This window comes from Parasteatoda tepidariorum, chromosome 1 (assembly GCF_982258835.1).
Source record: "Parasteatoda tepidariorum strain Cologne lab strain chromosome 1, Ptep-v5.0, whole genome shotgun sequence".
NCBI classification, from domain to species: domain Eukaryota; kingdom Metazoa; phylum Arthropoda; class Arachnida; order Araneae; family Theridiidae; genus Parasteatoda; species Parasteatoda tepidariorum.
The window spans coordinates 110,628,314-110,644,130 of record NC_141755.1 but is presented as its reverse complement, the minus strand read 5'-3'; the positions used below and the strand labels follow the sequence as shown (position 1 = coordinate 110,644,130).

General features: G+C 29.0%; 1 protein-coding gene and 1 long non-coding RNA gene across 2 annotated transcripts in view; both read left to right on the top strand.

The window, feature by feature from the left end:
• LOC147816707 (uncharacterized) overlaps window positions 1-822 on the top strand; it is a 29,374-nt gene extending 28,552 nt beyond the window's left edge. The window contains exon 6 of the long non-coding RNA XR_015428776.1: window positions 277-822. This is a non-coding gene — a long non-coding RNA (uncharacterized LOC147816707). The remainder of the gene's footprint in view (window positions 1-276) is intronic.
• A 1,637-nt stretch (window positions 823-2,459) lies between these two features.
• The window catches only part of LOC122272226 (calcium-dependent secretion activator-like), a 49,171-nt gene continuing 35,813 nt past the window's right edge, over window positions 2,460-15,817 (top strand). The window contains exons 1-6 of the mRNA XM_087150404.1: window positions 2,460-2,554; window positions 3,188-3,349; window positions 5,660-5,714; window positions 9,309-9,390; window positions 10,317-10,359; window positions 13,433-13,578. The gene's annotated coding sequence lies outside the window, so the exon portion shown is untranslated. The remainder of the gene's footprint in view (window positions 2,555-3,187; window positions 3,350-5,659; window positions 5,715-9,308; window positions 9,391-10,316; window positions 10,360-13,432; window positions 13,579-15,817) is intronic.

Here is a 15,817-nt window from a genome sequence, read left to right as displayed (position 1 = left end):
ACGAAATGCTTTTTTTGTTTATTAAAGATGGGGTTTGTCAGAAATCTCAGGCAAAAAATAAGCCTTCATTCAGAAATAATAAGTAGTATTGGTTATGATAAATAGAAGAAAAATACGTAAAAATGACATACTAATGATACGTACAAAAGTCGACGAAAAGTATGTACTACAAATGTATTTCCTCAATTGTCTAAAAAAATACTTTATACATTTTGAGGTATTTTTCAGTATTTTTTATTTTATTTATTTAATTTTAATTATTTTTGAATTTTTTAGAAAACTAGAATTTTCTGAAGGTGTTTTATCTGAAGCCACTAGTAAAAATCTCGAACTGAAAGGTTATGTTTTTGATGCATTACCTGAAGATCTCCGAGCTCCCCGTCTTGTTCGAGTTGGTCTTGTACAACATGCAATTCTAGAACCTACTACTGCACCAATATCAAGACAAAGAGAAGCCATTCATAATCGTATTCGGGAGATTGTTGAAATAGCAGCACAGTGTGGAGTTAATATTATATGCTTCCAAGAAGCATGGAGTAAGAGAATGCTTTTTTCATATTTCAAGAATAGTTTACGATTAGTTTATAGTTTATTAGTTAGAAAGAATAGTTTTTTTATTATTGGGAACATTAACCTCAGAGCATTTTAATATAGAGTGGGAGAATTAAGGTTTTTTTTCAGGAATAATGAAGTGGTTTATTTTATGTGTTACTTAATAGAAAAGCAATTTAATAGAAAAGATGGATTCATTTCAGATTGATCTGGTAACTTGTACAAATTTTTAATGAGAACATGTTTTTCAACTTTTTTATGTCAATAAATACTCAATCTCCTTTCATTCTAATAACTTTGGGATATTCATTTGAACTTTTATTGTCTGTTATTGATTTTTCCTATATTTACCTTATATGCTTAAAAAACATATTGTAACACATTTTATATATTTCCCGATTTAATTAGTTTGTTGAAAAAAAGTCGAAAGAAAGTTTTTTATGTAAAAGACTAGTTTAAAGAAGTAGGGAATTTCAATTAACTTTTAGAGAAAAAAAAAATCCCTTTTGTTCATCTAGGGGAATTCATTCTAAAAGCCCATAGTTGATACAGAAGAACGATATAGTTTGTGATGCCACACTAGGCATTGCATATTTGCTAGTTTTTAAAATTTTTTAAATTTTTTTTAAATCATTCTTTGGAGATCCATAAATTTATATAAAAAAAAATAAAGAAATAAATATGATACATTTTTTTCTTCTGTGTCCAGTTGGGACATATGTGATGCCACTATAGGCATTTCATATTTCCCAGGTTTCAAAATTTCGTATATTTTTTTTAATCATTCTTAATCGAATTTTAATTAAATTAAACCAATTATTTAATTTTTATACATTTTATAAAAAGCTAATATAAAATAATCTTATTCTTTTCTTATCAATCAATGTAACAGCTAACATTTATTTCAATACTAATGTAAGACTCATAATTTACTGTTGCAACTAAATCAAAAACAAAAATCTATTTTTAACTCTTTATTCTTTATTTCTTACCACAAAAATGTTTCAGTTACATGGTTATACTAATTCTAACAGTCTTTTTGGCAATTCGCTTTTGCCAAATTATTTTCAAATTTAATATTGATTATGAGGGGGTAGGCTTTATTTTTGGCTATGTTATCTTTTGATAAATCACCAACCATGGATCTCTTCAAGTGATCCTAACTGTTAACTGGGAACAATTCATTCACTTTTAATTTTGAGTTATTAGTAGTTGAACCAGAGGCTTCGGCCTCCTGGTCCCAACCGTTAAATAGATATCTTTACAAAGTATTCTTGACGCGAAGAGAATAATTTTCTTGATCCCTTTGAGGGACTTCTTTTCTTTATTTTTATAATTTTAGAATGTGGCTATGTTCAATTTAAGTTTTACATTATAAATCAATTTTTTCTAAATGATTTTATTAATTTTTCTAGTATAAATATCCTTACATCGTATCCGAATTGAAATGTATCTGAAACGGCCATAATACTATAATTTTACTGGGAAACTACCTCCCACTAATCCCTATGGACTAAGAATTTGAACTAAACTGCTACTACATAGTTATTAATGTTTTGGGATTATATTTCTGGTGTCATAAAATCATTTTTGATGATACAAGTGTCATAAGCATGTTTGGTTTGAATTGTCAAACATTTGTTTAATGATCTAGGAAAAGAAGGCAAAGGTTAGTCACTGGGGAAAAAAGATTATGTCTAAAAACAGTATGAAACTGTCAAGCATGAAAACATACCAAACCTATGCATAATCTAGCATACATATTTTTTTTACAAAAATCAAAATTAATAAACATTAAAAAATTTTATTGTTTAAAATATTAATATTTTGTGGATGTAGTAATTATCTGAATATTAATTATCTGAGTAGTAAACTAAGTGTGATACAATGTTTAATATATTTTATAGCAATGCCCTTTTCCTTTTGCACTGGAGAAAGATATCCGTGGTGTGAATTTGCTGAAAATGCAGAAAGTCGTCCTACGACACTCCTATGTGCAGAGGTAATTTATAAAGGTTTTATTTCTATGAAAGAAATTATTATTATATATTTTAAATGTTCAATACACATATTTGATTTTTAAGCAGTTTATCTTGTTTATTTAAATCTATTGAAAATAAGTTATTTTTCCTCTTCTTGTATATATAATTGATATAAAAAAATAAACATATATGTAGTAAAAGTATTTTTTTTTTTCATAATGACACTTTTGAAAATTCTTCCACTAATCAACCATCAATAATTAGGTGAATATCGAAGGATTTATGAAATTCCCTTAAAGGTATACTGATAGGATGCTAATTAGAAAAAAATATATGAATAATTTATGAAGCAAACACAGTGACATATGAATAGTGTACTATCGCACTCTGTCCAAAGAATAATTTCCCCAGACTCCTACAAAGGAACGTCTTTTCCTCACAGACAATTCGTGCTAACTCTCACATATCTTTATTCACTGCATCTACACTTGATCACTGCTCCAGCACAGCATGGAGGCATGACAAATAGTTTAATATAACACGACAGTATGACTAATGTGGTTTCACAATATACTTGTCATAGTTAACATATTTAACATCCCAAAATAAAAAACTATTTCAATATATTAATTGTGTTTCTTTATATTTTGTAGTTAGCTGCAAAACACAATATGGTTATTGTATCTAATATTCTTGAAAGAGATGAAACTTATGGAGATACTATATAGAATACTGCTGTTGTCATTTCAAGCTCTGGAGCATATTTAGGAAAATCTCACAAGTATCATATACCACGTGTTGGTGATTTTAATGAAGTAAGTGTTCAATTACTAAAAAAGCATATTTTTCTTAATTATGTTTTAAAGAAAAATTGTAGCTAGTTTGAGATTATCAGTTAAAAACACTTATAAAAAAAGTTGTCTGTTGTTGTTTTATTATCACTGTGTTACAACAACAACAAAAAATGCTTCAATTTATGCATAGTTTCATGTTTAGCAAATATTTCTTATGAGCAGAGATTCGGTCATGTCCTACATGCTCCAATCAACTAGACTATTTCAGTCGCCTTCTGAAATCTCACAAGAATTGACTGTATAAATTACATTCTTAAACTTGACAATTCAAGTTATCTTGTTTCTTAATATAATTCTGGTCAGAAATATGTTATTTAAACATATTTTAAGGAAATTTTTTTTAAAAAACTTAAATTTAAAAGATATTTTTTTCAATATGAAATTTAGTCAAAAACTATTAAATGTACTATTATAAATTTATTCTGTGATTTGAAACAGTGTCTGGCATTTTATTAAATTCATACCTGAAGCATTTGATTCCTATAAGCGGATGGCCACTAATAGTATAACTAATTTGTATAAGAACAGAATAATATTATTTTTGCTCTACAGTATGAGCATAACTGTAAAATAGGATACCGTTATTCATATTTGTGCAAATTTATAAAGCTTAACTTTCTTCTGGAAATTTCAAATAAGTCAGTAACTAAAATTTAATGTTAAAAGAGTTGAAGCTAATCCTAGTAAAAGTCAAAGAAAACCTTTTCTATTTATCTGTCAGAATAGGCATAAAACTGAAAGCTAGTCCCTATTTCGATTAGAAGAAAATTCCTCATATCCTGACATCAAACCCTTCTGCATTCTGACAATCCCAGAACCTCGTGTCTAGAGAGGTTAAAAATAATTTGACGTATAAGGGCTAGAGGAAAAGAACCTAGCGTTGTAATAAAACACCTGATAATGGACAAGTTCTTAGATAGCAGATGAAAGGGATTGTAGTGCACCTTTCGACTTGACAGCTTTATCTCACTTTTCAGCTTAACAGTTCTATCTCACTCTTTGTTTTGATGGTCCTGCAGTGGACTGATCGTAAAGACACGGTTCCCAGTAGAACACCAAAGTCAACCATCAATGGCTGCGGTCAGTAAGCGGGTGGGTGACAACTTTGAGCAGCCTGCTTAGGGACCGAGGGTGAAGGTATTGGTCCTCCTTAAACTGTTCTTCCATAAAGTGCTTGACTTTGGGCAGTTCGATGGGCTACCAAAGCAGGGGAGCTATCCCCTCTGCAGAGGATCAAAATTGCGATGGCATGTCTTCAGATCATTCTCAGGGATGTTCCCTGACCTTTGCCAATAGCCCATTGTGCAGCTCTTGTGTGACGTAAATAAAGTACCTGCCTTTGTTTTGATTTAGATTTCTTGCTGTCATGAGTCTGTTAACAAAAAAATTTGAATAATGCCGTAATTGATTTTGTATTTAAATATTTGATGATAAACAAATGGTTCCACTAACAAGTTTATAAACTGACAAGGACTTTAATTTGCTAACTTAAAATTTAATCTTTCAAAAATCACAATGGCCAATTATCAATTTTCAAAAGCTCTAAAAAATCATTGAATATTATCCTCTTGAATTGTGAAATATTGAATTAATAAAAACTGAAAAATTAAAATAAAATAATTAAAATGAAATTATTTATGATTATTATTCAATGCCAAATTATTATTTATTAAAATGCCAGTTTCAGGGTTTGAAAATTCATTCTACTTAAAGAAAATTGACAACACTTGCATGAAATTAATTAATATTAATGAAACTAACTGAAATGACGTTAATTATATTTTGAAATGTTTTACATTTTTAGTATAATCAAGGTTAATTTTATATGCAATTTAATACCTACTTAAAATCTGTTAAAATTATTTTGTGCATACATCCCTCCTCTTAATGGTTACTGTAAACATTACCTATATCATATGTTATAGATTGTTTATTATTGTTTGAGCTAATTTTTGAGACTTAAACTTTCATTTTTTTATGTCAAGAACTAATTTTTGATAATAAAATTTATGATAGTAAAATTCATGACAATTCAACATCTGCTCATATTATTACAAAAATGTAATATTTAAGGCTTTTGACAGTTTTAGACATAACTTTTTGAATTAGAATTTTGGCCATGACAGTTTAAATCATGTTTAAGACATTGAAAACAATAATACGAATGAAATAAAATTAATTACCAACTCTATTATTTGTAATTACCTAAGTGTATTTTTTAATTGCAGCAATTTTATGTTATATTTTCAATATATGCGTATTTTGTTTTAGTCTACTTATTACATGGAAAGTGACTTACGGCATCCTGTATTTCAAACTCGTTTTGGTGAGTATGGATAGTTTTCTTTTAAAATATATGATAATGAGTTCGCCAGTTTTTCTCTAAAGGAGAAAAACTGGCGAACAAGTGTCAAAAGTAGAGAGAAGTGGATTCGAATTCAAAGGAAGGCACTGGCCCACCCTGGGCTGTCTAGCCAGATATGATGATGAGTTTTTAATGTACACTTTTGTTTATTCCTCTATTCAACTAAATTTATCCCACCTCAGTCTAAAACGTGTCAACTGTGCTGTAAGCATAGGTTTGATCCCCAAAACACATTGATGACTCGATTACACTGCTTAGAATATAGATTTGTCTCCCTAGTCTGGTTTTACAATCCAGCATTACATTACATTAGTTGCAACCTCTCTTTTACTTTTAAACAATTTTTTTTAAATCTTGTTTTTTTTTGTCGTTTCTTATAGTTTTTGGAAAAGATTATTATTGCACACTTTTTTTTTATTTTCTTAATTTTATTTAACTCTATATATATGTGTGTAGTTAAGGGCTTATAATAATTTAAAGCTAATCTTAAATATGATAGTATGTTAATTTTTATATCTATTTAATACTCTAAAATTGAATAGCAAATTTTTTTAGAACCTTTTTACATTTTTATTAGTAATATTTCGCATTACTCATTTAATATATTTTAATTGGAATTGAAATGGGCAATCTTTATACAAAAATAGCGCTTATAGTAGTAAATATCTGTGGTTAACAAATGCCAGTCCTTGCTCGTATTTAAAAAAAAATTAAATTACGAGAAAAAAGCAATGTTTTGCTTTCACAATACCTAGATCTATTTTTATGTTACAGTGTGTTATAAACCTACATTATTGTAGAAATCAATGTTTCAGTTTGTAAAACTTGCTATTTATGAAAACAATAAATCGGAATAATAAATACTTAGATTAAATTAAAAACTCTTCCAAATTCTTAAACAGTTGTAAAATATTTCAAGTCTAATTTATAATGAATACATCCCAAGCCTTACATACTGACACAATATTTGTAAAATGAAATGCTTAATTTTTATTTTAAATTTTCTTATGATTGTTTTTTTATTTAAGCTAAGAAAAGAATTTTTAAAAAAAATTGAAGAGTAATTTCAAATTAAGAAAAATGCTTGTTTCTAAGGAAATAACAGTTATTTCTTAAATTGTACTGCATAAAATTAAAGTATTTAACAAGAAAAGCTTACACCATCTACATAATTGCAATAGATTTTTTTTTCTATTTCATCAGCATCAAAGTTTTTTTAATTCTGTTTTAGCTTTTTGTTTGTTTTTAATGTTAATAAATTTAAAAAGTATTTAGCAGATTTTTTTTGTCTTTCAGTGATGGCAATTTTTTACACTCTATTTTACTTTATGAAAATTTAAACTTGTGTTTCTAACATAATAAAATTTCAAATTTTTTAAATGAATAATTGTATACTGTATTATTTGACAGCATGAATTTTTTAAGATTTAGAAATTTTTATGATAGCTAAATTTTTTAAATTGAAAATTCAAGTAGCTTAGCTCGAGTATTTCATAAAAGCATAGAGTATAAAGAAGGAATCTTGAGTAAAAATGTATCTTTGATTTTAATTAAATCCCCAGAAAAAGTATGTTTGATATTTATACTTAATAAATTTTACTTCATATTTTCTCTCAGAAAAGGAAATTGTGAAAAAATTGCACTATTTTCGATTTACAGAGTTTTAGACTTCAAATTATTAAAAAAAAAATTGAACAATCCAAACTTGTATTGAAATTTTTTCACGGATATCATTAAGAAATTCTGGGGAAATCGATGCACTTTCTTTTTCTTTTAAATAAAAATTTCTTTTTCACTTAAAGAAAGTATCGTTTTCTCTTAAAGAAAAATTTCTTATCACTCAAATGTTAGTAAATGCTACTATTACGAGGGTTGCTATTTATATTTCTGGCCTTGGCAACAGTAAGTGTTGCTAGGCGACCGCAGACGATTTTAATCGAATGTTTGATGTTTTTAAACATAAATTCAGCAGACGATTTACCATTATAGCTTCATTTGTGTTGTTGACAGTAAATTGAAAAGTTTTTCTCTTTCAAAAAATGGAATTGAATCGTGGACATTTTCGTGTCATTATTTTTCATAACTTTCGACGTGGATTGTCGAGACAAGAGTGCTTCGATGAACTTAATTCTTTATTCAGCGATAAAGCGCGATCCTACAGCACTGTAAAAAATTGGTATAACGAATTTAATCGTGGTCGATGTTCGATCCAGGACGAATCCCGTGCAGGTCGTCCAAAATCCGTTGTTGTGACAGAAAAGATCGATGCTGTGCGTGAACTGATAAAGCAAGATCGTCATGCGACATACTGTGAGATAGAGGCGTCTCTGGACATTAGTATGACTAGCATCAATAAAATATTGCATGAACATTTGAGCGTGAAAAAAATTTGTTCGCGTTGGATCCCGCTTAATCTGACAAACGCTCAAAAAAAGGCTCGTGTCGATTGGTGCAAGGAAATGTTGGAAAAATACGTTCAAGGTGCATCAAAGGCTGTGTATAACATCTACACAGGTGACGAATCATGGATCTATGCATATGAGCCGGAAACAAAACAGCAATCAACTGTATGGGCCTTCCAAGACGAGGCAAAACCAACAAAAGTTGTTCGAGGAAGAAGCACATCGAAACATATGATTGCCTGTTTCTTCGACATTAACGGTCATGTGGCAACAGTGGCGTTAGAGCAACGCAGGACGGTCAATTCTGAATAGTACACGACCATTTGTTTGCCAGAAGTCATCGGAGAAATTCGAAAAAAGCAGAAGAACAGGCGAATCATTCTTCATCATGACAATGCGAGCTCTCACACATCGACTCAAACAAAGGCATTTCTGACGGAGTGAAAGATCGAACTAATGGGTCATCCGCCGTACAGCCCTGATTTGGCACCCAATGACTTCTTCTTACTCCCACACATCAAAAATAAATTACGTGGACAACGATTTTCGAGCCCCGAAGAAGCGGTTGATGCATTCAAAGCGCATGTTTTGGAGTTACCTCAATCGGACTGGAAAAAGTGCTTTGAAAATTGGTTCAAACGCATGCAAAAGTGTATTGATCATCATGGAGAATATTTTGAAAGACAATAAAACCTATTTCGATCCTACATATTTGTTTTTTCATTATTAGGCCAGAAATATAAATAGCAACCCTCGTATAAAGCACCAAATTGCTTCTTCCTTATCAGGGTTGCTATTAAACTTCTCATTCATTCTGATGCAATTTTCTCCACTAATATTTTGGTAACACTATTTCTTACTATATGTATACATTTATACTTATTTAATTCATCTTAAATAAGATTCTTTTAAGGCTTATTCCAAATCAAATTAAATGTATCACGCTTTTAACAAGAATACATTAAGTGGCAATAAGGTTAAAATAATTGTGATTCAAGGCATATTTATATTATTATTTTTCTCTTATCCACAGTATGTTAACATGTTTAAATATAATGAAACTTTTTTTTCAATTATCTCTTTTGTTAAAATCATGAATGATTTTGAACAAAAAGTATGCATAATATCTTTAATTGGTGTAATATATTAATAGTGAACCCATGTGGCCCATAGAGACATGATGTGCTGCTATTGCCAATAGCTATTTTACTTGTGCAATCAATCGGGTTGGAACTGTAAGTAATTAGTTTTAATGTTCATATTTAATTTAATTTGTATTTATTTCTGTGATATTTATTATTCTACTTCCTTAATGTCAGTTTTTTATTTACATTGTAATATCGTTATAATGGTTTTAATTAAAATAGGTTTTAATGTTGACATTTCATTTAATTAATATGTATCACTTTCACATTTGATTTATATTTTTGAATTATTTATTTTTCTGCTTTTTTATTAGTTATTGTTAATCTACATTGCTATGTTATAAAAATGGTTTCCATAGTTTAAATTCATTTATATATATGTTAACTTTTAAATTAATTATTTATTCATTTATTTTCTTTTTTTTTGCCATTTCTTGATAAATTATTTGAGCTCCAATGAATATATAAATGCTCCCAGCATTAAATAAAATTTCCTTTAAAGATAAAGAGGCTAGAATACACCACAGGGAATTTTTTTTGTACTTATCATTTTCATTTTTCTTTAATAGAATTCAACAAAGTATCGTAACTGAAAATGAAAATTATGCCCTGTGCGATGATAACTGAAAATTGTTGTTTTGCTTGTATGGTGTTTCTACTAGAAATTTATTGCATCGAAATCGTTATTATTTATAATCGTTATTATAAATTTATTCAAAATCGTTAATAAGCAATAAGTATAAAAGTATAACCTCTTCGATTTTTTTGGAAAATTTTCTTGGTTGCGCACATTTTTATTTATTTATTACAATCGTATTGTGTTAATATGCTGGAATAGCCTGGTATTCTCTTGTGTAAAATCAATTTTAATGTTATTCGTGTTTTGATGGAGGCATATAAAATTGTGTTGATTTTGTAAATGGATTAAAGTTGTATTTTTTACCCCTCTCTTAAACCTTAAGTTCTTTAAAGTGCCACTTTAAGTTCAAATGTAAAGAGACTTTTCTTTGTTTTAGGAAACTTTTGAAAATGAATTTACTTCTGGTGATGGAAAACCAGGTAAAATCACATTTGATATAATAATATAATGAAGGTATTTGTTAAGTTCAAATTGTACAATGTTTTTAGTATTGCTAGATTTTTTTTAGATTGTGTAAACGATAAATATATGTTTCTGAAATTTTTCTCTTGTGTTGATTTTTAGTAAGATGCGTTAGAACTATCTTTTACATTTTTGTTTTTATTTTTAAAAAAATAAACTTTTATCAATACTAAGTAAAAATACAGTGAAGTTTTATCATTACAAAAAAAATAAAAGTTTGTTTTCCTCCTCATAATAATTATTAAAAATAAAAACCAAACTTCCCATGTTTTGTTGCAATTAAATAATTAAACATGCTAGTCGTCATCTTGAAAAAAGCTGTTGGATATGCATTTTAATTAGGTATATTTGATCAGTTATGATAGTTTTTATCATTTAAAAAAATTGTCACTGTAGGAAAAACTTTGTTTAGTGTTTAATATTATCAAATCTTTTTGTGTATTTTGTTTTATTTTTAATATTATTAGTGTGTTATTTCATAAAAAAAAAAAATAGCGTCATTATATTTTATTTTTGTGCTGACAAGGATTTTGGACAATTTTATGGTAAATATGATTTATCAGTCTTAATATTTTTGTGTATAAGCGATTTTTTAGATAATGTGACATTCGGCAAACCATATTTTATGGAATATTATTTTAATTTTTAATAAATTAATCTGCACACTATCGATCAACATAAAATATATTTCGACATACTTTTTACATATATTCAATGAAGTAAATAAATATGTTAATTGAGACATAGAAAAGTGTTACCTTTAAGTATTTTCTTTTTTATTATTTCTTAAGATAATTTCTTTCAAAATAAAATTTGGCAGTGTTAAAATATTCAGCAATTAACCCTTCAGAATATAAGCATAAATATATCCTTTTTGATTTACATATTAAGATATTACATATAACAAAATTTTACAATCTATGCAATACTGATACAATACTGAAAAAATTGCACATTATATTACCGTTTGAAATTTTTTTTATCCTAGAAGGATTTATTCTATTTTATTTAATTTATTTATAATTTGCATGATTATTTATCTTATTAAGTATGCAAATATTTCATGAAATTTCAAACTCTTTCTTTTATTAAGAATGATCATAATTTAATTTTTTTCTCTTCTATGATTGGTCCATTGTATCTTTTAAGGGACAAAAGTGACCTAAAAGTGAAAATTAACTTAAACAACAACTAAAGTTAAGTCATTTTACCATTTAGTACAATTAATTTTTAAGATACATTATTAACATAATATTGAAATATGGGAGGGTTTTTATTTGCATAAGTTTAATCAATTGTTTCGAAATTAACTATTTTTAAATATCTGACTTGGACCTGTCATCTCAGTGCAACTATTTTGCATAAAACTAGACACTTCTTATTTGCAGCTTTGAAAGTTAAAAAAATCTCTTGTCAGATCTACTAATAAAATTTTATTAATGTTTATACTTTTTAATTTTTAAGTAAGTTCTGAGTAACAGAGAATAAGGACTAAATTATTTAGTAGACTCCAATACTTCATAAGTTCTATATTTTATTGCTCATTTAGTTCATTTTCAATTCGTAATTTAGAGTCCATTAATTTTCAGTGTGAGAAAATTTAAATAATTTATTATTATGAATGTTTTTATCACTCTATTTTTGACAAGGTCTCGAATAATGTTTATTTAGGGTGGTTATACGGAACATTCTGTGTGTAATTTTTAACGTTTCAAATTTTCTTGCTTTTGCTCACGATAACTCCCGCACCACCATCTAAATAAATGAATGAATTTTAATAATTAAATTTTTAAGAACTTCATTTTTCCAACATTCAATATCTGTGGTATAAGAAGTTTCATTTCTAAAGTGTTCTTAAAATATTTATATTTCCATTTAATGTTATAAATTAGAACATGAAAACCATTTTAAGAATTTGAAATATATTTTTGAGTTCAAGAAATACTTTCACTTGGTTACCATCACATACAAAATTTAAAATTTACTCACCACCACCTATTGCTATAAATATTTCAAGATAAATTGAATCGAATAACAACAGTAATTCATGTAAACCAGGGATACAATAAAATTGCGCAAAAATTTTCTTTAAACCACGCAGAATTTCATACAATAACAACAAAAAGTGATAGAGAAATAGAGCGTTCGCCTTCAATGAGGTGAACCGGGGATCGATCCCGGCGATGGCTGGTCGATACGAATTCCGCATCCGGCTTGCACCGACCACAGTGCTGATGTGAAACATCCTCCATGGTAGACGGACCATGTGTTAGTCCCCTTGCCGTCAGGCTAACCGTGGGAGGTTCTCGTGGTCTTCTTCTCCATGTAACGCAAATGCGGGTTAGTTCCATCAAAAAGTCCCCCACGAAGGCAAATTTCTCTCAATACTTGATCCAGGAGTTCCCTTGTCTTCTGGATTGGGTTCAAAATTACAAAGCTACGGAGTTGAACATTAGTAGTCGTAAACCCAAAAATTGGATCGGCTGTACAACGATGGTTATAAAATAGTTTAAGTAGTTATAAATAATGGTTTAAAAAATCTTCTTTAGAATAATATTTATATACATATTTTTTACTTCACAAAATGTAAGTGCTTATATTTCGAATTTCCCTTTTTGACTTACATGACTATGCATAATGTATCAAAATTTTCTCATAGCATAAAAAAATGTAGCTGGTAAAATCTCCGTTATTTTATTTTGCCAATGTTGGCAGATATGATTGTGTTCAAAAGCTTTCGCAGGCTGCACATAAGCAGTCGGCGTGCCGAAGATTGTGCACCCCAATGGAAGAAAAAGCATCCAAATCTATTAACCTTTGCTAATATTTTTCAATTCATTCAAATGCTCACAAATAAATATTTTGATTTATAATAAAAAAGGACTTACCTGCCCTTTAAAAAATAAGTGCACATTTATTAAAGTTTAAAACTGATTGTCGCTAAAGCTTTTATTTTATTGTAAAGTTAAGTAAGTTCTCTTTAAAACAAAAGCTGTGACATCTCTGATATTTTTAGTTTGATTTTTTCAGATCAATTGTCGGCAGTTCCAGAGCTCTCCTCATTGAACTTGAGTCCATTGTTTAAATCTTCTATTCCTATTGAACTCACTGAATCTGAGACTGAGTTTGTTGTTAGATGCATTAAACACACATTCACTAACCACATTGAGTTGCAGGTAAGAAATCCGTTTTGCATTTGAATCAATCATTTTTCCTGGGACCATTCATTGCTTTCATTGATACAGAATAATACAAAAAAATCCTCATTGTTTTAAACAATTGCAAATATTCATTGTTCGCAATGATATTAAATCTGTACTTCATCAGTTACTGCAATACTACAAGCTTTATCAACTGATGCATAAACATCAAATGTGATGTTTGAGGCATTTTTGCGAAATTATTAGTTTTTAACTATTGGTATAATTTTTGACACCATGGCAGAATCGTGGCGGCATTGTCGCAGAACAATACCGAATTCTTGCAAGAAGATTTTTCCTTTGGGAAGTAAGATTTTTTTAGTTTTCTTTTCTGCAGAAATTTTGAAAGATTTTATCTTTCCTTCAGAATTATATTCAGAAGATGCCTTTCTCATGCATCTGAGTAAGGAAAAAATGCTTATGATTTTTCCATTTTCATTTGAGAACAATAAAAAATAATGAATAGTGAAGTAAAAAATTCAGTTTTCTTTTCTGCTGAATTCTATTTTATATGCATTTATTGCTATTGATTTTCAAACAGTTTTTAAATATTATTTATTATTTTTAATATGATATTTTTAATATGATATTTTTTATTACAACTACTGAATCTCAAAATGGAATGCCGTATTTAGTAGCCTCTTTTTAAAAAGTCCGATTTGCGTGATTTCGCTGTTGATTTTTTTTTTGTGGTAGTTTTAGCTATGGATATCACAATTTTCTATTTTTTTTAATGAGATGATATGCAAATGCAAAAAAAGAAATAATTAGTGTGTTTCCATCTTGCAAAATGCGGGAATATTGCCCATAATATTATATTAAAATAATATTGCATATTCAATTTGAAAAATTATTTTATTTTATCCCAAAAGTTTTTTTTTTTGAAGTTGACGCTTCTGCAATTTAGTAACATGAAATTAGTAGCATTTGTATTTATAATTAGAAACATGTGCACACTTTAAATTAGTAACATGTGTATTGGTCATTACTTAAAGTACACAGCAGAAAGATATTAGTACTGGAGAGGTATGTGGCAGAAAACCCTCAAAAAGTTCTGCCACAGGAATTTGTGAACGATAGATGTAAAACTCTGATAGTTTCAAAAACTGTCTCCGCCGGACCTTTTACTGTAATAAGAATATCATTTGTTATGAGACTGTAGTGTAACTATAGTTCGTTCACCAGGAGTTGAGACTTGGCTCCACCTCCTCGGACGCAGAGTTCATTTCAGCGCGGGGGAGTAAGAGGAAAAACATCTCCGTTGTTGAAATTGAGACAACCCTTAATTTGCGCCAAACACAGAAAGTGAATTCTTTTTTACTTACTTTGCTTTATCATCTGCTAATATACCTTTTGTTACACTAGCTAATTAAATATAGTTTAAATTTAAAAACTGTTGTTCTCCCAGCGAAATGTCTCATAAAGGACAAACTATTCACTCAAAAGAAAGAAATATCATAAAAAATAGTGTAAAATATCATCAAATTTATGAAATATTCATTGTTAAAAAAATGCACATAAAGTTTGCGAAATAAATATTTTTGCCAAACGATCGCCAAATAGCAACATTGTTCAGGATTGCTCACAACCTTCTCCCAAAAATAGCGAAATAGTATCGTCGCATACCACGTGATGAAGGCGGAGCTAAGTGCCAACTCCTGGTGAACGAGCTATATCACTACATAAACAAAATTCCAATTCACTAGTATATAAGACATGTTAACTCTATTTTATGTTGGGGTATCTTTCCATAAATGAAGGTTGACATTGTTAATAACTCCTCTCCCCACATTGATGACCTTCGGAAAAGAGGTGAACACGTCTTCATTGACAGAAACTACCACTTTGATCTAAACACGCCTACTTCGATGAATTGTCCACAGTGAACAGTTGACTTGTGACTGTGACATTATCCAGTTTCTAATGCTGTTGCTACCCAGTCTCTATCACGCACAGCATCGGCCTGTATACACTTGACTGCCGATGGCAGCACAGGAGCGACCACAACCGTGAACTTAATACAGCTCTCACTATCAGCACTTAAAAGTGCAGCAGCGGCTTCACACAAAACAGCAATGAATCAACTACGAATTCTATCAAAACTATAATTCTGATGGGGAGTACTGTAGTGTATCTATCACTACCAAAACACAATTCCAATTCACTAGTTTATAAGACATGATAACTAGATTCTACGTTGGGGTACCTTTTCACA